General features: G+C 45.2%; 1 non-coding gene across 1 annotated transcript; it reads left to right on the top strand.

The window, feature by feature from the left end:
- Positions 1-1,091: 1,091 nt before the first annotated feature.
- On the top strand, positions 1,092-1,163 carry TRNAC-GCA (transfer RNA cysteine (anticodon GCA)). The gene has a single exon. It is a non-coding gene; the product is annotated as a tRNA-Cys (tRNA).
- Positions 1,164-5,711: the final 4,548 nt, after the last annotated feature.

Here is a 5,711-nt window from a genome sequence, read left to right as displayed (position 1 = left end):
AAGCACAACAGCTTCTTTATTCTAGATTCTATGAACAGCCCACTCCCCCACCCTCTTCAAAAGGATGGTATTTTCTTGACCCACAAGGAACCTAAAGTAACATGCCCAAGTTCACACAGGCCTTAGGAAAAAAATCAAGGGGTGGAGGGGAAAACCTAGCTGTTCAAGGAGACCAGAAAGTGAGATCAGAGAAGTAAGAGTGTGCCATTAACTATCTGGTGCTACACTAACCCTGCAATTAGTTAGATGCAAACACACCCAGGTCTATGGCTGGTGAATTTAAAGAGACTCTGCTGCTGATCATGAAACAGGAGAAGCAAATAACTTTGAACAGCTGCCCTGAGTCCTGGAGGAGGAGGTGACTTCAGCACACCCTGAATACAAAGAAAAAGGGGGAGGAGTTTGGTGCTTAGAAAGAAGATACGAAGTTGATTCGCATATGGAGTAACTAAAACAGCAGAGGGCTGGCCCCCAGCCCTCATTATCAGTGTTTTAGGCGACCCGTGGCTCTTCCCCTCCCCCCACACTCACTTGATCTGGGGGATTCAGATCCCTTGAGGAGGGGTTCTCAAACTGTTTTTGCTGGGACCCCCCCTTGAAAATATTTCAGGCTGTGACGACCCCCCCAAAAAAACTGACAAGGCCCCCCGCCCATGCCACGCCACGCCACCATGACTGCTGTGCTGATGTTGGGGGCAGTGCTGGTCTCAGAGCACCCAGTCAGCAGCGGCTGCTCTGCGGCCACTCAGCTCTGAAGGGCTTTGGCGATCAGTCATGCATGGGGCTGACAGCTACAGCCACGGCACGTGCGGGGGCTGATAGCTCGTGATACCCCATAATAACCTCACCATCCCTTGAGTGGTCCCAACCTCCGGTTTGAGAAGCCTGCTTTAAGGGTTTGGATCAATGCAGGAGAAGTTAAAGGGCCTGGAGGTAGGGAGCAGGGTGTGGTCCCCGAAAAGCTGTTGTTGTGCTCTGGTGAAATTGAGCAACTGTGAAGGTTGTGCAAGCTGTGGTGTTTTCACGTGTATTTAAACTTTAATAAATGTGCTTTTTAAAAAGTGAGCTGGCTGCTAATTGCATTGAAAGGTGGGGGTATAGCTCAGTGGCAGAGCATTCGACTGCAGATCGAGAGGTCCCTGGTTCAACTCCGGGTGCCCCCTAAATACTTGCCTTCTTTTTAATAAATATATATTTTCGTATCCATCTCCCATATGTTCAGGCATTCCACTGAATGGGGATGCTTGAAATGAATTTAAACACTCAACATTTTTACTGTTCAAAAGTATAAAAACTTAGCAAACCTATTGAGAAGCAGAACTCAAATCCAGTCCTCTAAGTGTGACACACTGTACAACTGTCACACCCTGTACCCCCCATGATTCACCACTGTTATATATTTTGTAGAACATATGCCTTGTGAGGTATCCTTTGAAAACTCACAATCTACTGAAAGGCATTGTCCTGTTAAAATGTGGGCACCAACATTGTATGTGGCGCTCGGAGATTTTACGGTATGTTTGTTACTGAAGTACGTTGTAATTCTGGCAACGCCCGTAGGCTAGCTCCTCAGTGTCAACAAAGGACCGATCACCCGTGTTAGAAAACTATTAGTTACTGAAGCAAACATTCACCCTTGGGGGAATGTAAACAAAGGATTTACAATTGGACAGAAGGAAGAATCCTTATTGTCCTGTAACGCAGCCAGCTAAGGTCTGTGAGGAAAGAACATCCTCTGAAAGCGTCAACTCTTTTTCTATTTGCCTCGTGAAACTCTGGATTAATATGGTAAAGGCCCATTTTTCTCAATCTAACCATTTCATCCTTTGGGACTCTAATCAAGGCCACTCCAATAGGGAGTTATTTTCTATGCACAGTTTTACTTGGATCGTAGCTCCACATAGCTTTCATCTCTGCGTTGAAAACTAACTACGGGGTGCTCACTGTTTGTATGTTAGTCCTACCAAAATCCTTGCTGTTGATGAGGCCAAATTTCCATTTCTCTGGAGAAGAATGCTTTACCAAGCTACCCAAAATCTCAGCTGTGCTAGTGAGGAATGGCTTCCCGAAATATTCCCCATCTATTTCATTAATCTGATGGCAGAGGTCTAAATTATCTCCTGCAATTAGCTAGGAGATATCTTCCGGAGGAAACACCTTTAGGATCTGGATCACAACTGTTTTGGGAAGCAAATCCACGGGCATTTTGCCTAGTTCCAAGTCACTTACTGCAGAACTCTCTACCCGGATTATCTGTCCTAAGTAATTGAACAACACTGTGATTATATCCAGTTACGTTAAGTTACTTGCACTGTTTGGGATGTGCTGCTGTTCACCATTTCCAGCTGGAGATTTAAACTTCTACTGTTTCCTCGGTAGCATATCCAAAAACTGTCCTCCAATTATACATCCATATATCCAACTTCCAACATATCTCGCAACACTTTAACACCATCTCTTATTTTTTTTCATAGTAATAAAACCCCCTCTGGCCAAGGGGAGAAGCAACCCACAGCGTCTTTGCTCCTTCTTTACATATACAGACAACTGTATCTTGTAAAACCTCATTTCTGAAGTGGACAGACAAACCCAAAACCCTATGTCAGGCAAACACGCAGGCCTAAATACCTATAGAAGCCTAATTTCTATGCTATCGTGATTACCACTCCACCCCTTTTTTTCCTTTTCTTCTGGGATCCTCCTGTCCAGGTATCCTGGAAAAAGCACAAGACATACAGTGACACATTCCCTGGTTGGACCAGGCATCAGGATGGAATGTGTTGGTGCTCTTTTGCTCCACTGCCCCCTATATAGTATAGTCCCCCGAACCTTTCCTTGTACGGGCAGAGTGAACGTATTCCAATTAGTGTTTCAGACCTCACGTAATAATGGGCTAGAGAAGGTTCGGTCCACGTTATCTGTTACACTTCAGTGGAGGACCTACTACTACTTGTGGAGCCTGGTCCTCTGCCACACCATTCTCATGGACTATTATAGCCACCTCCTGGAGCTCCTGTGAGGTGACCTGTCTCGCAGGAGTTGTGAACGTGGAGCGCTGGCTTAAAACATCCACTGGCCGTCATGGGTACACTGTATTCTCAGGGTAAGGGGAGGGGTGCTTCCTTCAAGGTCCTCGGTGAGGTAGACGGTTCTGGACCCCGCAGTCTGTCGTTTGCATGCTTACTTAAATACAGCTCGTCCTGTAAGTCTACCACTCTCCGCACCAGTTCATCCCTCTCCTTCTGAATAGCCTCAAATGACTACTACGTGCGTGCACTGTCCTGGGTCCTTAGATCCTCCACCTCCACTGCTGGTAAAGATTTTGCTGTTAAAATCCTTTGTTGATCCACTGTTCCCTCAAGAGCCTTAAGATGGTGGAGGAGATCATCTTCCCGTTTTACCAGTACGCCACCCCAGCAAACTGTCCTTGTAATACTATTCCTTTTTTTCTGATATTCGTTTCCCTAGGGGTCCCCTAACACCTCACCCACCTCCTTTTCAATTTTGTCCCAGGTTGACCCCTGTACTTGGTATGAGCTGTGATTTTTTTTGTATCCATTTGTTTAAAAAATCCAAGATTCCAGCTTGTGAGAATCCACAACTCCCTTCATGGGAGCCCGCCATATCCCCGTCAAGAGGCTGCGTGTACTGTTGTCAAGATGGACTTACCTGGCTGCTACTTGATGAGACTGGAAAAACACCACGTACCTATCCAGCAAAGTGTATCCGAGTCACAGCACCAAGATGTGAGGGCTCCCCTGTCCCATTTCTCTCAGTTCCCAGACAAGCACATAGATAGAAAGCAGCAGGCCAGAGCCCAAAGTGAAGGAAATGCCGTGTTTATTGGGACGAAACAAACAAGCATAAAACAATAGCCCTTCATACTAGTGGGGCATTCTTTCCCATAACCGTAGCTCTGTACACAGTTCCCCTTTAACTAGAGCTATGTACGCCGTTAGAGTTTGCATCCCCCCAACCATACCGCTATACACAGATAAAGTTTCCTTCCCGTTTATACATTGCTGTATATCTCCATGGAGCTCCCTCTTCCCCCTTCTCAATCCAGCCAGCGTGACATACACCATCACTGCAGATGTGTAGCGTGTCCAGTTGCAGCTGGGACATAAGCTTTTGTTAACACGCTGTTCAAGGGCTGCCTCCTTTTTCTTTACAGCCCATGGTGATGTTTATACCAACCCACGCTGCGTTTCTGGAGAAGTGAAATCAATCCCAAAAGTCCCCTTTTATCAGCTCTAGAAATTCATTTGCATTTATGATTGGATCCCAGACAAAAAAAATCTGTCTGTGAACAGATGAGAATCAAGTTCGATCCCTTTCCATAATCAGTGTGCAAACCAGGAGCCTGTTGCTTTTCATGTCTGATGTGCTGCCATCGTGTGGCCATTCTATGTCACTCCTTTTTATTACTTTTTTTCATCGATGCACTGTTTTCCTTACAGAGACACAGGAGCAGATTAATCCACAAAAGCGAAAATTTTTTGAGGCGGTTTTTGACGGAAAAGGCAACAATGTCAGCATTACTATATCAATGTGTTGTGGCTCACACACAAAGAGAAAATACATTTAATTGTGTGAGGTGCCAACACATTTAAAAGAACGAAATAAACATCTTTATATGCAATGAAACCTGTGCATTTAAATAATTCTATCAATATATTATGGGCACTGCAAGGAAGTCATTGCACTGAACAATCCATTTAATATAGGTCATGTTGTTACCAGAAGTCCCGAGGGTTGGTTGAGACCAGAACCTCAAGCCTCAGACCCCCGGGCAATAGGCCTGCCCTAAGAAACCCAAGGTAATTCAAACAGCTTAAATTTATATTTAGCTGGACCCTCCGGTTCCTCCCAAAGCCTACAGCATCTATCAGCTGCTCGTCCAGGGAATATAGACACAATTTTAAGATCAAATACAAAAGGGTTTATTTACAAAGATAATAGAACCACCAATACTTAGGTATCAAGGCTTAAAGCCTAGACCCATATAACAACCATGGGCTAACAAGTATGGGGTTACACTCACGGACAGGGGCCAACACTGAAGGAACGACGATGACGGACGAGATGAGGACCAAGGATCAAGATCACACACACCAGGAACAGGACCTGGGATTCAAGTGGACATCTATGTACTCTAACTGTCAGGTAAATCTATCTTCTTTCTTCAATCTTCACGCCGAAGAAAGGAACAATAAACGGGACGTGTGCGTAGGCTGCCATTGTGACAGACAACATGAGCGCTTGGGTGAGCAGGAATCTGCTTTCCCGCCATTTTGCACACCAGCCGCAATTAGCGTTGCACACGACACTACAAATCTGCGCATGGTACCCAAGATTTCTGCACCCGACACGCTGAATACTGCACACGGCACCATTGGGGTACAGAAGTTCACTCAGAGGTCAACTTAAACTGTGACACCCGAACAACAGTAAGCCCATCTTTATAGCTCTTTGACTAGTCAGGCTTCTCAAAGAGGTTTCAGGTTACAATGGAATACATATTATTTTAAAAAGTTCAGAAAAATGTGGCTATGAATTAATGTGTCGTGCCTTTTTCACACAGAACGAATAAACTGAATTATTTGAGCTAACCGCCTGTGCACTTTCTCACAGATTTTGATTCTGAAGGCTGTTTTAACTGGCTTCTTCTCTTGGGTCTAGGTGCCAAAGGAGAGGAGAGCAAACTGGAG

Source organism: Emydura macquarii, unplaced genomic scaffold, assembly GCF_026122565.2.
Source record: "Emydura macquarii macquarii isolate MOO-44397 ecotype Brisbane River unplaced genomic scaffold, CSIRO-AGI_Emac_v2 contig_2967, whole genome shotgun sequence".
Classification (NCBI taxonomy): Eukaryota; Metazoa; Chordata; order Testudines; family Chelidae; genus Emydura; species Emydura macquarii.
The sequence above is the reverse complement of the archived record's forward strand: the minus strand, read 5'-3'. Positions and strand labels throughout refer to the sequence as shown.